General features: G+C 44.2%; 1 protein-coding gene across 3 annotated transcripts in view; it reads left to right on the top strand.

Moving 5' to 3' along the window:
- Positions 1–23,995, top strand: part of ATP13A3 (ATPase 13A3) — a 151,202-nt gene that overhangs the window by 1,361 nt on the left and 125,846 nt on the right. For all 3 annotated transcript variants that reach the window (XM_075004720.1, XM_075004723.1, XM_075004722.1), the window contains exon 2: positions 23,438–23,497. The gene's annotated coding sequence lies outside the window, so the exon portion shown is untranslated. The remainder of the gene's footprint in view (positions 1–23,437; positions 23,498–23,995) is intronic.

Raw genomic sequence — 23,995 nt, 5'->3', positions numbered from 1 at the left:
GGGAAGGGAACAACGAAGGAGCAACCCTCTGTTCCCTCGTAGAGGCCTCCCAAGTTCCCAGGTGGGAGTGGGTATAGATAAAAAGTAAAGCAGGTTTACGTGTTCAGTTCGATTGTGCTAAGTCCAGTTCAGCTAAAGTCCAGTCCGGTGAAGAGATGTCAAGATGGCGGGCGGCGGGAGCGTAGGTGCCGCGGAGGTGGCAGGCTCTGAGCTTCAACTGGTGTGCGCGCAGTACCTCACCCTAGGGGTGAGGCCAGTTCGCCGCTCACCAGATCCGCCTCCGAGCTGCTTGTTGACGGCGGGGTCGAGGGTGCCGCAGTGATGGCAGGCTCTGGGCTCTAATAGGCAAGCGCGCAGTACCTCACCCTAGGGGTGAGGCCAGTTCGCCGCTCACCAGATCCGCCTCCGAGCTGCTTGTTGACGGCGGGGTCGAGGGTGCCGCAGTGATGGCAGGCTCTGGGCTCTAATAGGCAAGTGCGCAGTACCTCACCCTAGGGGTGAGGCCAGTTCGCCGCTCACCAGATCCGCCTCCGAGCTGCTTGCTGGCGGCGGGGTCGAGGGTGCCGCAGTGGTGGCAGGCTCTGGGCTCTAACAGGCAAGTGCGCAGTACCTCACCCTAGGGGTGAGGCCAGTTCGCCTCTCGCCTAGTTTACCTCAGAGCTGCCTTTGCTCTTTTAGGGCTGAGGTGCAGTTAGCACCACAGCGGACGGGCCCTGCTGGGCGACGATGGTGTCTCAAAGAATCTTCACAAAGGCTTCTTAGCCGGAGCTCTTCACAGAGGCTTTGCCTTTGAGGCAGCTGGCCTAGGGGCTGGTGGACGCCTCAGGGGCCAGCACCTCCCCGTGTAGGTGGCGGAGTCGTATCCGCGCCAAGGGCCGGCGAGCGCTGTGCGGCGCTGCCTTATATTCTGTGATCTTATACATAATTCATGAGGCTATTTACATATGAGAGTTCCAAGCGCATGCTTTCAAACAGGTCCTCTGGGCCAGGGAAGCCTCTAGAAGCCGCCTCACCTGTGCCCAATGAGGAGCCTGGATTTCAAATCCATGATTCTGAGGTGTTTGTGAGTTCAGGTTACCGGGGAAACCAACTGACACAGAGTGACCGTTGCAGGGGGCTGCTAACTGGCAGCCTATGTACCTTTTAGAGTCTACCTGCCCCTGTAATGATGTTTAATGGCCAAAGGCTTGTTTCCCCTGGCCCACGGGGACGATTATGCCCGAGGGATCAAAAATCCCTGACAGATAGGGGCTGTGGGGTGCGCGTTGGGGCTGGGGGATAGGGGCTGCGGGCTTTGCGCGTTGGGGCTGGGGGACGGGCTGCGGGCTGTGCGGGGGGCTGGGGGACAGGGGCTGCGAGGTGCATGTTGGGCTGGGGAATAGGGGCTGCGGGGCGTGCGTTGGGGCTGGGGGATAGGGGCTGCGGGCTGTGCGGGGGGCTGGGGGACGGGGGCTGCGTGGTGTGCGTTGGGGCTGGGGGACGGGCTGCGGGGTGCGCGTTGGGTCTGGGGGACGGGCTGCGGGCTGTGCGGGGGGCTGGGGGTTAGGGGCTGCGGGGTGCGCATTGGGGCTGGGGGATGGGCTGCGGGCTGTGCGGGGGGCTGGGGGACGGGCTGCGGGGTGCGTGTTGGGGCTGGGGGATGGGCTGCGGGCTGTGTGTTGGGGCTGGGGGACGGGCTGCGGGGTGCGCGTTGGGGCTGGGGGACGGGCTGCGGGCTGTGTGGGGGGTTGGGGGACAGGGTCTGCGGGGTGCGCGTTGGGGCTGTGTGATAGGGTCTGCGGGGTGCGCGTTGGGGCTGGGGGATAGGGTCTGCGGGGTGCGCGTTGGGGCTGGGGGACGGGCTGCGGGCTGTGCGGGGGGCTGGGGGATAGGGGCTGCAGGGTGCGCGTTGGGGCTGGGGGATAGGGGCTGCAGGGTGCACGTTGGGGCTGGGGGACGGGCTGCGGAGTGCGCGTTGGGGCTGGGAGATAGGGGCTGCGGGCTGTGCGGAGGGCTGGGGAACGGGCTGCGGGGTGTGCAGGGTGGCTGGGGGTTAGGGGCTACTGTCTGTGCGGAGGGCTGGGGAACGGGCTGCGGGGTGTGCAGGGTGGCTGGGGGATAGGGGCTGCTGTCTGTGTGTTGGGGCTGGGGGGATAGGATCTGCGGGGTGTGCGTTGGGGCTGGGGGATGGGGCTGTGGGCTGTGCGGGGGGCGGCTGGGGGATAGGGGCTGCTGTCTGTGCGGGGGGCTGGGGGACGGGCTGCAGGGTGCGAAGGGGGGCTGGGGGATAGGGGCTGCTGTCTGTGCGAGGGGCTGGGGGACAGGGGCTGCAGGGTGCGCGTTGGGGATGGGGCTGCGGGCTGCGTGCTGGGGCTGTGTGATGGGGCGGCTGTCTGTGCCGGAGGCTGGGGGACAGGGGCTGCAGGTTGCGCGTTGGGGCTGGGGGACGGGCTGCTGTCTGTGCGGTGGGGCTGGTGGATTGGGGCTGCGGGGTGCGCGGGGGGGCTGGGGGATAGGGGGTGTGGGCTGTGTGGTGGGGCTGCGGTATTGGGGTATGGGCTGTGCAGTGGGGCTGTGGGGAGTGATGGGTTCGGAGCAGCGCTTGCTCTAAGCTTTGCCTCCTTTGGCTGCTCAGCCAAACATTCAAACTCAGCCCACCTATTCTGCAGAGTGCCTAGAGCTCGGTTTTGTGTTCCTTTTGGTTGAGCACATTCTCACATTACTGGGGTGGGGTGAATAAAGCTTATTCTGCATGTGTATGAATAAATGTGGGCATGAGAGAAGAGATTAGAGGGAACAGAGGTCTAGAGGGCAGGAGGGGTATCAGAGTTGGAGTTTCGGGGGATCAGAAGTTGAGGGCTCTGCCTGGGGTGTGAGCTCTAGGTTTGGGAATGCTGGGTTTGGCATGTAGGAAGGTGTTCCAGTGTGGGACAAAGGGGTTCAGAGATCTGGAGTGCAATTCAGACTGGATCAGGAGTGCAGGCTGCTAGTGGCAGTTACTTCAAACAGTTCCCAGATGTGGCACATCCCTTCTCTGTTTCCTTCTGTAACTTCATACTATTGCGCCTTGTTCTGCCATCTGTCACGACTAGAAACAATTTCTCTCCATCCTCTTTAGAGCTCCCCTTCAGGAAGTTGAAGATTGCTATTAAATCACCCCTCAGTCTTCTCTACTGTAAACTAAACAAGCCCAAATCCTTTAGCTGCTCCTCATAGGTCTTGTGCTCTAGCCTTTTGAGCATTTTTGTTGCCTTCCACTGAACCTGCTCCAGCACATGCACATCCTTTCTGTACAGGGAGGCTGAAAACTGGACACAGTACTCCAGATGTGGCCTCACCAGTGCCGAATAGAAGGGAACAACCACTTCTCTAGATATGCTTGAAATGCTCCTCCTTATGCACCCTCATATGCCATAACCCCTAGGTCCCTTTCCATCGTACTGCTGCTGAGCCAGTTGGTCCCCAGCCTATAACAATGCCTGGGATTCTTCCATCCTGAGTGCAGCACTCTGCACTTCTCCTTGTTGAATCGCATCAGATTTTTTTAGGCCCAGTCCTCCAATTTATCCAGGTCACTCTGGATCCTATTCCTACCTCCCAGTGTATCTGCGTCTCCCCCTAGCTTAGTGTTGTCTGCAAACTTGCTGAGGGTGCAATCCAGTCCCTCATCCAGGTTATGAATAAAAATGTTGAGCAACACTGGTCCCAGAACCAAGACTTGCGGGACTCCTCTTGAAAGCAACCACCATCCAGATAATGAACCATTGACCCTTTGGGCCTGACCGTCAGGCCAGCTTTCTGTCCATCTTATTGTCCATGGATCCAATCCATACTTCATCAACTTATGGGCAATAATGTTGCAGGAGACCGTATCAAAAGCTTTGCTGAAGTCAAGGTATATCACGTCCACTGACTTCCCCATGTCCACAGAGCTTGTTACCTCGTCATAGAAGCTAATCAGATTGGTCAGACATGACTTGCTCTTAGTGAATCCACGTTGACCACTCTTGATCACTTCCCCTCTTCCAAGTGCTTCTAAATGGATTCCTTGAGGATCCCTTCCATTATCTTCTCAGGGATTGAGGTAAGGCTGACTGGTCTATAGTTCCCTGGATTGTCCTTTTCTTTTTGAAAGATGGACACTACATTTGCCTTTTTCCAGTCATCCAGAATCTCTCCTGATCTCCAAGAGTCTTCAAGATAACGGCCAAAGATTCGGCAATGACATCTGCCAATTCCTTCAGTACCCTTGGGTGCATTAAATCCAAACCCATGGATTTGTGCACCTCTAGTTTTTCTGGGTAGCTCTTAATTCGTTCCTTCCCCACCGATGAATGCCCTCCATCTTCCCATACTTCATTGTCTAGCATCGTAGTGTAGGAGCTATCCTTGCCCGTGAAGACTAAGGCAAAGAATTGAGCTCACAACCCTGGGTTGAGCAGGCCAAAGCGCGAACCAGTGAGCTATTCCTCACCCATTTTCATCTATTTAAGTCTGAAATTTCACAATGTTTTAATTGTAGGGGGCTCTGACCCCAAAAGTGGTTGGGGGAGGCCTCAAGATTATTGTGAGGAGTTTACAGTACAGCTACCCTTAACTTCTGCACTGCTGCAGGTGGTGGGGCTGCTTTCAGAGCTGGGCAGCTGGAGGGCGTTGGGTGCAGGAGCCCACCTCTGAAGGTAGAGCCACTGCCAGCAGTAATGATGGTATGGTATTGCAGTTCTTCTGAACTGCAGCTGGTTGGGCTCTGCTTTCAGAGCTGGGTGCCCAGCCAACAGCTGATGTTTTCTGGCCATCCATCTCTGAAGACAGTGCCAGAATAATGATGACAATACTGTGATCCTCCTAGAGTAACCTGCAATTCCCTTTTGATCCTCCAATCTGAGAAATGCTGTGGCACCCAAGATCAGATTTCATGATGCGAGATGTGGTTTTCATGGCCATGAAGGTGGCAGGGCCCTATTAGTGGTGTACATATGTGGGTAGAGAAATGACTCAGCAGGTCATAACCTTTCCAGATACCTTACAAGGCATGCTATATGTGGAAGATCACCATTATATAAAAATGAGGAATATGAGATGTGCCTCTATCCATGTGTTCCAGGATGTGCCTCCAAAGTTGTCAATGTCACATACTATGTCTGTGGCACATAATTTTGCACACGCAATCATTTGCATATGCAACAGTCTGAAAAGGAGGCCGAACAAATTCCTTTATGCCTCAATTTAGGGAATGATTAATATAATATTGCCTAAAGGTTGGAATAGTGCTCTGAGCTCTCTGTGTCTGTGCCACTGATTAATTGGGTTTCCTTAGACAAGTCATTTAACTTCCCTGAGCCAAATTCATTGTGATCTATTCCAGCTAATTGCAGTCCCTCTGCCAGTTTCCCACCTTTCCTGACTACCTCTCTTGCATCCCCAGCCAGGCTTCAGTCCTCCCCTCCTCAGCCCAGCTGTGCCTACCATGGGTCCTGTGCCCCACAACCCCTTTTAGCTCCTTTTCCCCACAGATGTCCCTGCCCTCCTCTCCCCACTGCTCTTTTCCTTTCCCAGCATAGTTCCTCCCAGCCATCCCTAGCTTGGTTCCTCTGCCCTGCTCCTCCTCCTCCCTTCCCAGAGTCCCATGCCAGGCTCTATCCCAGAGCTCAGCTTTCTCCTTTTTCATCCTGGCTATGCAGTGTATCCACCCCCCTGCCCCCGGCTCTGTTCACTGCCTGGATCTCCTCTCCTTCCTTTCAATAGATGATGCAAAAAGTTTGCACCTGGACCAGGATAGTTGCAGTGTACCAGTGATTGTTGCCACAGTGGCCAGCTCCTACTCTCTTTCCCCCACACCAACCCCCTCTTCCCTGCCCCTCACTTCTCCCTCCATTTCTTCCCTCTCTCACCCTGGTGCAAAGCTGGGACAGCAAGAACTTTACCACGAAGGAAATAGGAACCAGAAACTTTAAATTGTATAAAACACAGTCACCTCTCCCACCTGTGTTTCACCTCACACAGGTCGCTGGAGCCAAATCATAGAGTCCTAGGGCTGGAAGGGTCTTTGTGGGGCAGGGGATCATCTAGTCCAGCCCCCTGCCTAAAGCAGGATCACCTCTAATGCCAATCGGCACTTGAGCTCTGACAGTGAACAGGGACCAATTAAAAACAATGCTACAAGCCACTTAAAAGCCAAAGTCTAATAAGCCTGAAATAAGCCAAATTCCTGCTTATTTTCCATGGTTTTGGAAAGGCTGAGTGGTAGCCTGTCTTGCCACTCAGCATCTTGCTCTGTCAGCCTCTAAATAAAGAAGTTACTATGAGCTATGCATATTACATTGCTGGACTTCATTCAGAAAATGTAGCTGATCTGCTAGCCAGCGTTTAGGGCACCTTTTTCCACTTGCATATTGATTTGGCAGGACCTCATTGGTAAATTCAGTTAATAATGCTAATTCTGATAGTTACTACATTTTTGTTACAATACAGCCATCATTTTTAGTATGAGTGTTCTTTTGTGATAATTTGATTTGGCATATTATATTAAGCCTATAAATATTTTGCAACTTCAGAAGGAGGTATTTGGGTTTATTTTGAGTAGTAATACAAATAATATTGTTTCTAATAGTACAACCTTTAGTTGTGAATAATAAATCTGCTCCATTTTTTGAGGACTCTTTTAATCCACAAAAGTGACACTAAAGTCCCAAAGTCAAATTATAGCCTGAATTCCTGTACACTTAAGAGTACATAAATATTTTCCAATTTCAGTACTTCTCTCCCACTTTTTTGTTATCCTTTCTTTATTATATTCATTTGAGTAGGTCCCTTCTCTTACTCTCATTTTTCAGTTTTCCTTTTTGTCTACTTGCGGTGCCCCCGCCTGACAGTCAGTCTGCATTTTAGGAACCTTTCAAAATATTGTATACAACATTTAGGCTAAGGTACCCTCTTGTTTCTATTTTGGGATACAAATGTAATGGAAACCATGTAGCCAAACACCATACTTGAAATAGCTGGGATAATATGAGCGTGGTGTGTCGTTCTTGGCAACCCTCATTGTACAAGGGTTACTGGGGAGTTGGAATTAAGTACTAGTGCAGTCTACGCCATGTTCAAAATAAGATACATCAGAATAAGTTAACTAATTTGCACAGCGTTGCGTAACTTATTTTGAGCTAGACTAGCCTTAGACATAGTGATCTTTTGGGGTTTCGGTTCTGCTGAAGAATCATGGGGCTGTTATGTATTTCCAGGTCTCCTTGCATATTCAGATTAAATACAACAATTTCTTAAAATTGGCTTCTAGCAAAAGTCCAAGTCAAAGTGCTAATGAGAAACAAAGCAGGTTGAGCTGCAATGTGTTAGATTTCTTTACCTTTGGAATATAACTACGTTGAAAATGGTAATTAAATACCAAGCCCATTTGTCTGTTATTTAGGTGTAAAAATAACCTTTTGAACTGATACATTCAGACAACAGGAATGTTTTCATTGAACCTATGGAATGAGGCTGTGTAGAACGGTTTAAATCAAGATGATGATTTAAATCATTAAGTGGAAAGCCTTGATTTAAACCATCTGTTTTAATCAACTTTTTCATTTAGATTTCAGTTACTTTCTAAAGAGAAGTGCATAAAATAAAAACATTGAAATGTGTTAACTAGAACCATTGAATATGTTAACTAGAATTTAATTAAACACAAAAATAGCATATAAAATTATTTTAATTGAACAAAACAGCTTTAAGTATCTTGGATGCATAAACTTCATCAAATGTGGTTCATATTTATAGCTAAATTATAAGAGTAGGCTTTATCATATTTTATATAAAATCTGGATTTAATTTTAAACAGGTTTATTTTTAAAATAGCCTTATCATTTAAATGACAACATAAAAAATCCAATTTAACTAAACATCTGTATTGTTACAGAGAAAAGCCTAGATTTTTATTCAGCCTGAAATTAGGTCTTTTTTGTACATAAATGTTGTATTGATTTAGTTAAATTGGTTCATTTCCCTTGTGTGAACATTTTTGTTTGAAGTGTTTTACATCAGTGACTGAAGCTATGTCGATAAAACATGCTTTTCTGTCAATTTAAGAGGGTCCACTTGGAGGCTATGCTGATTTAATTAACAAAGTTTCTAGACAGATTTTTTTCAAATTTAATATGGCTTTTGTGTGTAGGTAAGAACTGAAATGTTTACCTAGCCTTTCTCATTCTGAAGGATCACAAACCGTTTTATAATTACTGCATTTTAGAAACATAGAGTGTTAAGATTGGAAGGAACTTTACAAGGAAGATGTTTCTTGCACAAGTTAACTTGTGTTTGCCCAGGTATAAATTGGGAGTTTACTGAAGAGTAAAAATGTACTTTATGTTAGAAGACAATGACAGCATTGCCTCAGTTATGCATAAAGGTGCGGTTTAGTCAGGGAGCAAAGTTCAAGGGATTTGTTAATGTCACTAGCTACCCTACAAGAGTTAGCCAAATGTTCATTCAGATTATATCTGGGGTTAAAAGTGCAGAGCCACTTAATATATGTAGTTCAATTAATGACTCCAGAAAAATTTAAAACATTTTACATTTATTAACAGTTGTGCCAAGCTGCTGAAAAGCCAAGGTGTTACCAAGGCCTGCATTCTTCTCATCTATTTGTTTCTCATTTACTTATTACTTTAATTGAATGTATTGATGCCTGAAAGGCACTTTATATGAGCACAAACTATCAGATCATTTTTCCTCAGGATTTTGCTGCTGAATACCTACTCCAGTTCTCATCTGATCAGACTTCACAAACCATTGTCAAGCCTCTTCAGCAGTCCTTGGATGGGGAAAACTCAGGGAGTTGAGAGAAGAGGTGTTCTTCTCTATGATTTAGTGTCTGATATGAAGAGTACTGTGTGGTTGGAAGTGTTAGATTTGCAGTTAAATGCTTTTGGAATGAGATGCAAAAGTTTACAGCTGTACCTAATGCATTCCCCTCTTCCCTGCACGTGACCATTCAGTTATGGATAGTTAACTCATGAGGCATGCTTTTGTCATCAGTAATAACTTCATCCGTTCCCACTTTCCCTCTAGGCGTCCATCTAGATAGTTCCAATTATTTTCTTTCCTCATGAGCAAAAGAAGTATGTTGATGTTTTCATCTCTTCCCTTTTAAATTCTTAATGTAGATAGTTTTTTATTAATTACATTCCAATTTTTATTTCTATTAAAATTGAAAAAAAATTCCAGCATATGTAATTATTTCAGAATGTCATAGAAGTACTGAAAAAGAAATTCACTGAAAAATGCCACTATACTGGGTTTTTAAATAACATTTCTGTTCCCAATAGTAAGTTCTATACTTCATGAGTGTAGGGTCAGACCATTTGATCATAGTGGCACAAGTCTAATGTTCTAATAGTTTTTCCTTGTGGTTTATTAAAATATGATTTGAATGCTGAGACGTCTGGTCCAGTTGTAGTATAGTTCTACAAAAAACAGCTGTGCTGACATTTATCACTTTGTATTGTCAGAGTTGTGTAGAGTTTAGCCCCATAATTTTTTTGGTTTGCCACTTAAACTGAAACTGTAAATTCCAACTGCTGTTTTAACACCTCCCTCCTTTTTTATAGCTGGACACCCAGCTAATCATTCTAGTCTGCACTGAATTTTCAGGAAGGTTAGCTATGCTTTTCCGTGAACTGCGTTTGAAATTGCTGATTTTCTTCAGTTGCTTTTTAGAATAACCATTCTCTTCTCTAGGGCAGATGTTAATACTTTTTAACTTTTGAAAAACAGCTAGCCAGGATGGTTTTAGTCTTTTTGTAACTTTGTAGAGAGTTAGATACTGTAAATTGCTGTTGCTGTTCTGCATGTGTGAATCTTTACTCTTTGTCTTCATTTTGGGTTTATATGCGCTTGACTTTATCTAGCCTGATCCCTAAAATGATGCACAGACAATTGAATTGAGTAATAAATGTTTGGGAACTTTTTCATGGCAGCTTTTATAAACAGCATGCTTACTATGCTGAATTAAATGGCAATCAATCCACTTGAGGATTTGTTTCAAGAAATGTAATGAAGACAGCCTTCAAGAACCAGAGAGATGTATTTTACTTGTGAACTTAGACTATCTGGTTTAACTTCTTATTTTCTGCTGATAACTCTACAGTCGGTTTGTATAATCTCTGCGCCCCCTGGGCCCTCATTCCTTTTCACAAACATGGATGGTTCTGATCGTTAAAGTGGATTACCGATGTCTAGAATTTTACACAGTATCAGGCCTGCTCTATGCTAGAAAATTAGGTCCATTTAACTTTGTTCGTCAGGGGTGTGAAAAACCTACACCCCAATATGGTGTAGTTAAACCAACCTAAATCCCTGGAAAGATGGCTCTATATTGACAAAAGGGTTCTTCCATTAATTTCGTTATCACCCTTCGAGGGGGTGGATTACTTATGTGGATTGGAGAATCCCTCCGGTTAGCATAGGTATATGCTACATTAAAGTGCTACAGCAGTGAAGCTGTGCTACTTCAGCATTTTAAACCAATTCTCTGTGGGGGAACTCTAGCTATTTAACAGCGTAAAGCAATTCCACCCTGCGGTTGAGTACAGCAAGTGAAAAATACTGTACTAATAACAATACTGAACACTTCACGAAAGTGCTTAAGCATTGTTACACCTTTTTGAGATGGGAAAGTTGAGGTACGGAAATATTAAATGACTTGCCCAAGGACAAATGGCAAGTGGTACAGCTGCAGGAACTGGGGTCTTCTCTCAGACCAGTGCTATATCTGCTGATCTATGCTGCTGTTACTTGTGTGATACCAGCTGTATATGAGGTGCTTTAAAAACTGGTGAGAAGATTCAGCTGCTTGTCTCAAATAACTAAACAGTTTAGCTTGGTAATGCACAAACATAGGAATGGTGGAATGAGAAGTGACAAAAGCAGTGTAGTTTAGAGATCTGCTCAGATACAATTTTATAGAACAACCCATATGCTCACCTGACCTTGACCCAAGAGCGCTGAGTGTTTTTAGAACCCCCAAGACCTGAACCTTTGTCAGTGCTATTGCTGTGTCATCCTTGGGCTTAGCTTGGTGGGGGCTTCCTGCTCCCCGTGCCTGTGTTCTATTTCTGGTCACCTCCTGTCCCGGGGTTGTCATGTGTGTGACTTGGAGTGAGGTGTTGTGACTCATTGGCATGCTCGCTCTGCAGCACACAGCATGTGATGCAAGGTTGGCGTTAGTTGACTGGAGTGGGGCAGGAGGAGGTGATCAGAGGTGACTCATGGGAGCTGGAGAGGGTCAGGTTATTTTTGGATTTGACCTGATCTAGATGTTTAAACTTAAAGTGAAGGTTTAGCTTGCATTTTGTGTGGAGTTTTTTAATATTCGGTATTAGATGCAGAGGGAGATTTAAGAAGGCAGAATGAAATTACTGAAATTGGGATTTGGTTAGCATATTAGGGTTATTGTTTCTAATTTTGTGAAGAATTTCACAGGATCTGGACTGTACTTTTTCTTAAAGACTGTGTCTACACTTGCGTTTGTCTTTTGAAAGAGGAATGCAAATGAGGGAAATCGAAAATGCAACTGAGGCGCTGATTTACATATCTTGCCCTTCATTTGCATAATCTCTTTTCGGAAGAGATTCTTTTGAAAGGAAAAAAAGCAGTGTAGATGGGGCTCTTTCAAAAATAAACCCCATCTTCGAAAGAACCCTTCTTTCTGAAACCAAATAGGAAGAAGGGTTCTTTCGAAGATGGGGTTTATTTTTGAAAGAGCCCCATCTACACTGCTTTTTTTCCTTTCAAAAGAATCTCTTCTGAAAAGAGATTAGGCAAATGAAGTGCAAGATATGTAAATCAGTGCCTCATTTGCATTTTTGATTTCTCTCGTTTACATTCCTCTTTTGAATGAGGAATGCAAGTTTAGACAGCAAAAGAGAGCACCAGTCACCTGGTGTGGACACCAGCTGGCTCAGAGAAGAATCCTTTGTTGTTTTACCATCAGGCTTGAGGACCCCAGCCATGCACCAGAATCCTACAAAACACTGTAGAAACAACAAAAGATCAAGTCAAGTCAACACAGTTTCTTGGAGAAACTGATTTTCCTTTTAGGTCTTCTCTCTCAGCACTGAGCTGGGTTGAGCCTGCTAATCTATGAGATCGTGGTCTAATTTGATAAGTGGTTGTAGAAACACCTGCTGTACCAGCTTCAAGAAGTCTTCCCTCTCATCTGATGTTAGCAGTAGTAGAAATTATAGGGTTTGAAGTATGAACGAGGGCTCATAGCCAACAGTGTCGGAAAAACCAAAGGTGTTGAATTGTTCACTTTCCTATCCAGTCAAGAGTTTTTTTCCAGCATCTGCTGTTCTAGGCGTTTGTTTATGGGAAACATCACTTTCTGTTCATAACCTTTCTTCCACTCTATTTCTGCTCAAAGGCTGTGGTTACACTACAGCAATCTGTCTACAGAAGTTACAGTTGGAAGAGATGTTCGAACAATACTTCTGTTGACAGATCTCATCTACTCATAAAAGCAGATCGATCTTTTGATCTGCTGTGAAAAAAGCGCCCCGACCCCCAAGCATCTACATAGCTTTTTTGTTGACAGTTTCTGTTGATTAAATGCATTTTGTGTGTGCATGCTCCATGAGTTTTTCTACAAAACCCCGGTTTTATCTCAAAACTCGCTAGTGTTAACTGTAGCCAAAATATATCTAACACATACTTCTCATCCATTTATAGTCTCTCAAATGTCACTTGTTACTCAATATTTTTGACTTTTTCAACGTCTGTCTCAATAATGAATAAATTAATTTTTGGAACATAACTGGACCATCCTTCCTTTTCTAAAAGATTTCAGAGCCCCATGATTCGGCCTCTTTGTAAAACCAGAAAGGAGTTAGATTTTACATTGTTGCTTAGTAGAGTTTGTTTTAGGAAGTAGACATACATGGTTATTGCTAGAAGTATTGAATTCAACAAATTATGTCCTGACAGATTTAAAGAAAACCCAATGGGGAATGTTCTAAAATTTTACGTACTAAATTTTAATCGGCTTTGACTTTCATTGTTAGGGGGAAGTAGAAAAAAAATATGCCTCAGTACACTGTAAAAGGAGGCTTTTTTTTTTTAGAGCAAAAGCAATTTTTCTGGAATTAAAAGTTTCAGGCAGCATTTTCTAAAGATTGATTTTCATTTCCATGATTAGATTTGATTTCTTTCCAGTATCTCACAACATCACATACATTATGTAACAGGGTAGATAAAATTTCAGATTTTTGATTTAAATCATATTTTAAACTTTTTTAAACCAATAAAATACTAAATACAAGCTAACTAGTAGATCTTGCTTTTAGAAGGTTTTTGACTTTTAATTTCTGTTTCTCACCAGACTAAAAAGTAATGTGCAAAGAAAGATACAAACTGGATAGGATTGGTTTTGTTCTGTGCTTGTGTGGTGGTGTGCCATTCTTGGCCATGGTTCAGGAATTAGTTAATTTGGGATGAACAAACTCTTTACTTTGGGCCACATTTGCAATTAGCAGGGCTCCTCCAATGCCTCTAATGTAATCTAAACCAAAGGATATTTCATTTATGTTCATATGAAAAAAAAACCCCTCCCTTTGACGTGTCAGAACATAAGTATTTAGAATGTAAAAACCTTTTAAATTGGTATATAAATGTGAACACACAGGCAAAAACAGTAACGTATTTCAGCATTTTTAATGAGATGGATGACCTTGAGACCCATTAGCTGATCGTGCTGCGCCTCCCTTATGAAATTTCATTCCCTCCCCTCCTGAAGGCGCCTACCCTTCACCTTGCGTACTCCTGAGTTAAGTCATTGTTTTAAAGACAGAGAGAGAGAGAGAAAAGGGCACAGGCAGCACAGAATGGAACAGTGGAGTGGACTAGAAAGAAAAAGGGAGGACGTTCAGCACACATAGCTTCTTATAGTCTCCCACATTTTGCCACAGAAAATTAATAGAATAAAAGAGACCCTATCTGGGAATATTTTGAAGAAATTAATTCCCTGGGAAGAAAAGGAAAACATGTCAAGTGTAAGCAGTGCAAGGAGGACATGCAGGGACCAGTTGCAAGAATGAAGTCGTATGAAAAATTGCTTATTGGGAGAAAATGATGTGGCTATGGATGAGTGGATCAACTGATTAGTAACTATTTATAAGTAAATAATTTATAAGTAAATAATTCACTTTGTAATTCATCCTTCTTCAAAACTCTGTGCCTTTTAGTGTAAGTGTGAGTTGACAAGTAAATTCCTTAGCTATTGATTGTGTTGGATGTTGCTGGGAAAAAAAAAAGTTTAGCTTACCTAATCTTTATTAGTTTTTTAATTAGTTAACTAGGTTTAGCATCTGTTACTCAAATATGCAAACCAGAATGCTGCAGTGAGAGAAATCGAGAGTTGCCAGTTGCCCGTGAGTGTCATTGTCTTACATTACACAGTACATGAGCTTTCTTGTGGAGCATCATGGCTGCAGGTCATAGTGGTGATGCCGTAAGTCCACAGTATTCTCTACTTTACTGAGGCATAACTCAGCTTTTCCAAGGGAACCCCATTCTATACTTGTTCCCTCAAAAACCAGAAGTGCCATTGACTTCAATGGGGCTCACTCCTGTGTAGCTACAGCTTGAGTACATACTACATTCTTTAAAGCAGTCTGAGGCCAAAATCATTCAACCACTTGAACTATATCCAGCAGTCAACTAAATATCATCTGTGTATATGTCTACATTACTGTTGCTAAGTGATGCAGCTGCGGAGCTGTGGCTGTGCTGTTGTACTGTAATGTAGATGCTTCTTTCATTGATGGAAGGAATTTTTCCATTGATGTAATTAATTGGCGTCTGAGAGGTGACAGATTAATGGAAGAATTCTCAAATATTTTCATAGTGCTGAGTGACATAGCTAGGTTGATCTAATTTTTTAGCATAAACCAGGTCACAATACAGGAAAATCTGTTATCCAGCATGTCATGTTAGTCAAAAATTCTGGTTAACTAGTGGGTATTCTACACTAGACCTGAAAGTTGATCTTATTTATACAATTTCAGGAATCAGCTTATCTAGGATCGACTTATCTGACTGTCTTCACTGAGGAAGGTCGATGGGAGAAACAATTCCATCAACCTCTATTATGCCTTGCCAAGCCCTGACAGTTTGATTTTGTGCGTCTCCATTAGGTGTGTGAAATTGAACCCTAGGAGATTGATCTTGACTGGGCTGATCTCCCAGTAAGTGTAGATGTACCCTAAGACTTATTACCAGTTACCCTGTGCTGAGTCAGGTTCCCAGAATGGCAGGCTTATATTTTCTGAGGATTCCTCTACTGCTACTAGGCAACCCCCTTGCTCGCTTGCCCATCCACCTCCCAGTGATGGATTAGCCATTGGGGTAAGGGGATATGCCTGAGGGCCCTGTAAAAATGGGTGACCCTGCAAGCCTAACTGCTCCGATCCCGCAGTGCTTCTTTGAGTGTTGGTGGTGTGAAGGGTAAGGATGTAAAATCCTGTTTAATTGGTTGACCAATTAAAGGTGGGAAGGGGCGACTGGTGGCCTCTGTGTGGTAGATAGCAGCTTCTCCGGCTGGGCTGGAGCACCCCTGCCTGAAGTGGCTGCATGGGGCTGGAGCACTCTGGCCTATGGCAGGCAGGGGGCTGCTCTACTCCCTACCAGTTAAGGAGTTAAACATTAACATCCCCTGTGTGGGAGCAGGAGGATGCTAACTGAGTGGACCATGGTCCAGCCAGGTCCACTCATGGCTGCACCCTTGCTCAGGTCCTGAATAGCTTTGGCATCAATTCCAATTAGTTTTCGCATCGGTCCTGGTTACTACCAGAACTCTCAAATAATCGGCATTTTAACCATAAGTGAATTTAAGTTGTTTTCCGTAAGTACAGTGCAGTGAAACAAAATAAAAATAAACAGTATATGTTTACCGTGTACAGTACTCCTTTTGTTGGTAAATAAAGAACTCTGTATACATTTTGTTTGTTAATGCACTCATCGGTCTCTAAACATGTACTGTACTAAAGAGTACTCACTCAAACGAGGGACACATTTACTTACATTAGTTCACTCTGTGAGTGAACTCCCCCCAGTGATACGAGGCTAATCCACTTCCCACGGCTCCCACCTGCCCTAGTCTGACCCCCCATGACCCCAACCTGCGGCAGCCTGATTCCTCCCCCGCCCCTGCTGGCCCCGCAGCAGCTTGACTCTTGCCACCGGCCCCGCAGCCCCAACCTGTAGCAGCCTTAGCCCCTGTGCCAGCCTGCAGACTGGCCCCGTGGCAGCCATAACCTCCCTGCCGGCCCCCGTGGCAGCCTGACCCCTGTGCCAGCGCCATGGCCCCAGCCCACGGCAGCCCCTGCAGATTGGCCCTGTGGCAGTCTGGCTCCTGCCTCCCCTCCCCGCCAGCGCGGTAGACCTAACCCGCTGCAGGCTGACCCCACTCCCATAGCTGCTGAGCCACACACCCAACCTTCAGCAGCCTGAACCCGCCCCCCCCACAGACCGAACCCTCCACCACGTTTTAACCCTCCCTCCCACTCATGGCCCCAAACTGCCTCCAGCCTGTAACCTTTTCCAACCCCCTAACCCAAGGTTCACCGATCTTTCAAAAGCATTGCCACCTGCTGCCTCTCCTTTGCCGAGCTCTGGGAACCAATCGCAGACTTTCATGTGTATTTTAATGAGAATTTAGTGTCCCTCTTATGAGTTTTCGCCTATGAGCAGAAAGTTGGGAACCATTTGTGCTTGGAGAGCGAGGGATGAGTGTCTCAACTTCAGAACCAGTAAGTGTCTCTTATGTTGTTTTCCTTTAGTGTTATGCATTGCTAGGTATATATGTATTGTCCAGAATATTTGGCAACCTCCCAATCCCAGGGCTGCTGGTTATGAAAGAGTTTACTGTAGATTGAGGATTTGTATTGGGAGATGTCAGAAATGCCAGTTTCTAGAGCTTTCCAATTGACAAAGTGCCAGGTAACACAGCTTTTACTGTATTTGGAGCATCTAGGCTTTAGGTCATGAGCTCTTTGGAATGGTGACTTATCTTTCACTACAAATATGCGGAATCCCGCATACAACTGGGCCTTGAGACTCTAGGTACTATTATAGTACAAATAAGCATGTCACACATTCTTCCAGTGCTGAAAATAAGGCATGCAGTTTAAATAGAGCATGAATTTGGATATGTGGTTGACTTGTGTGTTTTGAAAGTTTAAATAGCCCCTCCCAAAACTAAAACCTATTGATTTGTAGCAAGTTACCTAATAAGCTCTCCTAGATAATTGTTTGTTTGAATGTTTAAAACATTCTGTTTGTCAGAAGCTGGAGATGGTTGGCAGGAGAGAGATTGTTACCTGTTCAGTTCACTCCTTCTGAGGCACCTGCCACTGTTGACAGACAGGATACTGCACTAGATGGACTTTTGGCTTGACCCAGTATGGTGGTTCTAAAGTTCTTACAGATTTTTAAAGGTATGGAGATGTTGCTGGGTTCAGTGTTGCAATGCCAAACTGATTTAGGAACCTAAATCTAATTTTTCAAAGGATTTTAGGTACTCAGGAATCTAAATCCCATTAACAGAATTTAGGATCCTAGGGGCATGAATCTCTCAGAAAAATTAGATTTGTTTGCATATGAGTTTTACATTAGGATTCTGAGTGCAACAATGCTGAAATAGCTTTAGAAATCTGGATAAAAGCATTATGTACAAAATTCCATTCCTTTTTTTAATGCAAAACCTGGGTTCAGAGTCTGTTTTTGTTGGAGAGCAACGGACCTTTATTTTTTCATAGAGATTATCCTTTTTGTCATTTTTATTTTAATGCAATATAGTGTTGTATTTTTTCCATAGTTTTATCTCAATATTTTTTGAACTCCTTTGCATTTTATGCCAGTGGTATAGAACTGGTCTTGTATTTCTCCCTGAATTTTGGATTTTCACGATCACTCCAGTACCGGAGACACTTTGCAATATCTACTGCTCAAATTCCAATATTCTTTTAAACTTATTACAGTTGCTTACCTGAAATAAGTTTGGATTCTGAATTATCCCCATGTCAAATTCTAGAGGCCTAAACTATAAAAATAAGCCGTTTTTTAACTTATGATTCATTTGCTTGTTTTGAAACTATTTGCATGACCCCTAATTCTTTATCCTGTCTAACTTTCCTTCTGCACATAGCCACCCGCCACAAAAATTGCAGTTTATGTCAATAGCTATTTATTTAGTTGAGAAAATTGGACTTTTCACTGCTTTTTAAAGAGCACAGATTACTGTGTCAGAAAATCATGAGGTGTTTATATTTTATGGAATGAGTATAGAAATTGAGGAGAAATGTTCTGACCTTGAACATTGTCTTCTACAAGTGTCCCCAACTGAACCATTCCTCTTTCCTCCACGTGTCTTATTTTTATTAGTCTCCATTTACTTTGGGATCAAAAGGCATTACAGATAAATGTCAGGTTAATTATTACTGTGCGGTTTTGATTATGAGTGGAACAATGTACAGTATTGTAGCAAATGTTTAGTTTTTACAATTTGTTGGTAAAATGCAAAAAATAATGAATTAATTGGTTGGATTTTTATTTAAAAATATGCAAGCCAGAAGTCTCATTCCTAACCTTGTCTTGGTGTGGAGGAGGATTGTATGCACTCACTTTGGATACCATAATAGAAGATTTAAGCTGATTGTTGTGTCATTGCCTGCCTGTTTGCTTTATTTTGTATTAATATTTGCTGTCATTGCATAGTTAAGCATTTTTTCTGAATAATAATTAGCATTTTACTTGATCTAAAATTGGAGGCTTAGTCTGACTTCCTAATAGGTGCTCAAGCACTTTGACTTGAACCAGAGCTGTAGGTGCTCAATAATTTTTGATAGCCCCTGCTTATCTCTCATAGGCCACATCTACGCAGGCAACTTCTGTCGACAAAACTGGGCTTTTGTTGACAAATCTCGCTGAGCATCTACACAGTTAAAGCTCTCTGTCGAAAGTTTGTCAACAAAGCTCAGCTGTTCTGTTGGCAGCCTTATCCCTGCTCCCGATCATGTATAACATCTCTGTGTTTTGTGGACAGATTGCTCATGTAAACACTTCTGTCGACAGGGAGGGCTTTTGGTTCACTGGTTACAGAGCTTCTGGTAAGCCATTTTGTCAAGAGAGGGCAGGGCAGTCTGGCTGTTCTGTCAACAGAGCAGATTGCTCTTTTAGTCCGCTTTTGTGTGTAGATGCTATCTGTCAACAGAGGTGCTGCCAAGATTTTTCTGTCGACACTCACCTCTGTCAGCAGAGGCTGCCCGTGTAGACATGGCCAAAGTGTATTACTAAACAAAATTCATTGTTGAACGTGTGCTGTAAATCACATACTTCCTTTCTGCTGGGTATCTAAAGTTAGCTTTATTTATAAAACCTGAACAAGAAGTGCAGATATGTACAGCTTATGCAGTTTCACTAGGTAACCATTCCAGTCCAGAGCAATATTGAGACCTGACACCAATAAATCTCTTCCAAAGCCAACAAATGTAATCATCTCTACTTGTAGCACATTAAAGAGGGTATTAACTACAGCCTGTGTCTGGGGGGTGAGTGGAGAGAGTTGTGCAGGGTCCAAAATACTCTGTGACCATAGCATAACCCAATCACAGGAAAGACATGAGACCTCACACAGACAGTGCTTGTATTTCATCTGCTTTTAGACTTCATATGTTTTAGAATCGGGAGACTCAACCGTCCATTACAACGCCTTCCCTCATGGCCAAGTGTTCTTGTTGACTGATTTTAGTTAGTACACACTAGGGATGTTAATGGTTAAAAGGTGGGGGCTGGCAGTTAACGAAATGGGATTTTATATCTCTAGTGCACGTTCAGTTGAGCTGTGTCCATGTGGTGCAGAAGTTGAAAGCGTATTAACTGAGAAGTTAGTACATATGCTGTAATCCACTTTGAAGTGTATTGATTGTTGTGTTTTGCGATAGTGTAGACTAATGTAGTTATAGGGAAGCATATTGTCAGATATTAAACTGAGTGTACGATAAATGGCTGTAATTATTCTTGTTATTAATGGATGATGAGTCTGGTATCTACCACCAGCTCAGGTATGGATTAAGTGGTCTTGAGCTGACAAATTCCTTACAGTCTTTTGGCACATACTTTGGTTAGAAGATTGAACCTTTAAGAAGATCTAGAACAGGGATGAGAAACTTTTTGTGTTGGGGCCACACTGTTTATCCCTGCAGTTAGCAGGGCCCCCCACAACCTGTTTAATGTAATCCAAACTGACGGAAATTTCAGCTGTGCTGATATGAAAACAAAACAAAACCTTTTGGCAAGTGTAAGAAAATATGTAGAGTGTAAAAACTTTGTTAATCGGTAAATAAATGGCTGTCTACACTTGCATTCATCTTTTGAAAGAGACATGCAAATGAGGCACTGATTTATGTAACTTGTGCTTCATTTGCATAATCTCTTTTTTGGAAGAGATTCTTTTGAAAGAAAAAGCAGTGTAGATGGGGCTCTTTCAAAAATAAACCCCATGTTTCTATTTGGTTTCAGGAAGAAGGATTCTTTTGAAGATGGGGTTTATTTTTGAAAGAGCCCCATCTACACTTTTTTCTTTTCAAAAGAATCTCTTCCAAAAAGAGATTAGGCAAACGAAGTGCAAAATAGGTAAATCAGTGCCTCATTTGCATTTGCAATTTCTCTTATTTGCATTCTTTCGAAAGAGGAATGCAACTGTAGACACGTACATTAAAACAATAACATATTTCAACATTTTTCATGAGATGGGTGAGCCTGTGACTCAGCAGCTGACCCTTCTGGGAGCCTACCCCCACTCTGTGCACCCCTGGTCTAGAACAGCCTTTTGTGTGATTTGGTAAGACTGTTGGATGTCGCCTAGCATGCAGATCAAATCTGAGACATTTAGGTTGGTTGTGCTCATTAGGCTCCCTTATTATTGTTTAGTAATTAATGATTTGTACTATCATTGTTGAGAGCATTAGATACGTTGGCTCCCGCAGCAACGTCCGTTGCTATTCACAGTGATTCATGGCTGCAGATTTCAAAGATATAGAAGGAAGTCCAGACAACAACTGAGGATCTTCCTTTTGAAGGTTGTGACCCAGTCAGTGCAAAAAAAACAACGAAACTCTGTACTTGCTGAAGGATTTGATCCCCACTTTGTGATCTTCAGGAGTCGATATGCCAGCTCGTAGGAGATAACTTGCTGGGTCACAAAGTTAGTTGAGACCGTTATTGTTGTCTACTTATTTTAGTCCAAAAAGATCCCTGGAACAGCCAGGGAGTTAGTTTTCAGCGAAGGTCTTCTGGCTTTTTGCTTGCAGCTACACAGATGCCCACCTCTTCAGTGCAAAACTGATACCGTCATTGAGAGCCATATAGAAAATTTGGAGGATCTTTACCCTCACTCTCCCTTTCCCCTCAGTTGTTGACAACTGGATCATTCTCATACTCTGACCTCATCTGTCAGCTCAGACCCTAGCATTGCCTGTCTTACCCAGTGGGATCTCCCAAATGGAGGTTAGACCCTACCGCCAGACCCAGCATTGTTGTATCAGACAGTGGCTACGTCTACACGTGAAGCCTACATCGAAATAGCTTATTTCAATGTAGCAACATCGAAATAGGCTATTTCGATGAGTAACGTCTACACGTCCTCCAGGGCTGGCAACGTCGATGTTCAACTTCGACGTTGCGCGGCACCACATCGAAATAGGCGCTGCGAGGGAACGTCTACATGCCAAAGTAGCACACATCGAAATAAGGGTGCCAGGCACAGCTGCAGACAGGGTCACAGGGCGGACTCAACAGCAAGCCGCTCCCTTAAAGGGCCCCTCCCAGACACAGTTGCACTAAACAACACAAAATACACAGAGCTGACAACTGGTTGCAGACCCTGTGCCTGCAGCATGGATCCCCAGCTGCCGCAGCAGCAGCCAGAAGCCCTGAGCTAAGGGCTGCTGCCCACGGTGACCATAGAGCGTCTCTCAACCCCTCAGCTGATGGTCGCCATGGCGGACCCCGCTATTTCGAAGTTGCGGGACACGCAACAACTACACAGTCCCTACTTCGACGTTGAACGTCGAAGTAGGGCGCTATTCCTATCCCCTCATGGGGTTAGCGACTTCGACGTCTCGCCACCTAACGTCGAAGTTAACTTCGAAATAGCGCCCGGCGCGTGTAGCCGTGACGGGCGCTATTTCGAAGTTAGTGCCGCTAGTTCGAAGTAGCGTGCACGTGTAGACACGGCTTGTGGATGCTGGCTGATCAGTTATAATCAGAAGAAGCCGCTCTGCTGAAGTCTAGTACTTGCTGGTTCTGAAGTTGAAGGACTCAAGTAGATTGACCTATGCACTCTACTGAAATAGGATTTCTATTTAGACAGTTCAGTGTCACCTATTTCTCTTAGGATTTGTCTATGCTGCATTACAAGTTCAGAGTTTAAATTCAGGCTCAAGACTAATTTCTCGCCCATCTGCACACAAATTGTACTGATCCATCATTCCTATCTGGGGTCCCAGAACCCCATGTAAGGTTAAGGGTTCTAACCATGAGTCAAATGGAGACCAGTGTCGGAGGGGTAGCCATGTTAGTTTGTAGCTGCAAAACCAATGTGAAGTCCTGTGACACCTTATAGACTAACAGATTTATTGGAACATAAGCTTTCCTGGGCAAAGACTCACTTTATCAGGTGCAGGGGCATCTGGTGAAGTGGGTCTTTGCCCACGAAAGTTTATGCTCTAATAAATCTGTTAGTCTATGAAATGAGACTAGGGATTCAATTCTTATTGTTTTGCGGCGTGAACACGGCTTTCTTCGACTCGTGCCCTGCGAGACCACCAGTGTGTTCCACAATCCCACAGATTTACTTTGGACCATCAGATTTGGCAGACTGTCACATTTTCCCATTCAGCACCACTAACAAAGGACTAGAATGGCCGCGTTTTGGGAGGTGCTAGGAAGTTTAGGATACGGATGATGAGACTTGGGGGCCTCATAACATATTGTAGACTCTGAAGTCCCAATTTTGGACCCATACTTCAACAGTTTCTAACCTGGGGTTGCAAGTGAGAGCAGACACTCAAGCCCTAAGTTAACAAGCCACAGGTCTACTAGCGTGAGATCAACTAACCCTGGCTTACATTGAAGTCTAGATGTAATCCTAGAGATCCTGTTTCTTGGCATTCTGGACTTTCTGGTATCCCTAGAGAATGCAGGATTATCCTCCAGCTCCATGTGGGGACATGTAGTGGCATCAGCCTGAAGGAAATCCTTTGTGTGGTGTCCCCATTCTGAGGACCGAGCTCCCATTTCTGGCATTTTAATGTGGTTGTATCTGGGTTAATGGGTTCTCCTGTTGAGTCCCTAGCAATATTGTCACTACTACCTCCATTTATTAATGGTTTTTTTTTTTTTTTAGGTATACCACCAACTCAAAGTGAGGCATTTGCAGCTGGTCCACCTTACATGTTCATTACAGGTAAGGTAACTTTTAGGTTCATCCTAGATTTTTACTGAAGTCTGTTTTGCACTCTGATTCACTTGCTGATTTTCTTGACTAAGCCCCACTGCCACTAAGTGAAAGTTAAAGTATATACCTTTGATCTAATTAGGACTCTGGACAGAACAGACATTCAGGAGTTTCTCCAGACTGCAGCGTTTTCAAGCAGAGGGAAGGACTGACTAACTGGGGTTTTATGGGCATTAAATCATGCTGTGAGTTAGGTATACTGGATCCATGGTGTAGGTTAAATTCTACTCCACCATGGCTCAGACAGCTTGTAGGCTCTTATAAGAAATATACCAATTTCAAAAATTTGCAGGGCAGCTACAGGGGGAGTTAGTCCAATATTTCACATGGCATTATTTGCTCATCAAGGTCTCAAGATCTGATACATGCAATGGAAGAGTTGTCCTTCAGCCAATGTGTAAATACACTCCAGGAGCTCATCTCCTGTCTGTGAGGTTGTTGTTTGTA

This window comes from Carettochelys insculpta, chromosome 10 (assembly GCF_033958435.1).
Source record: "Carettochelys insculpta isolate YL-2023 chromosome 10, ASM3395843v1, whole genome shotgun sequence".
Classification (NCBI taxonomy): domain Eukaryota; kingdom Metazoa; phylum Chordata; order Testudines; family Carettochelyidae; genus Carettochelys; species Carettochelys insculpta.
This window is presented reverse-complemented; position numbering and strand designations above follow the sequence as displayed.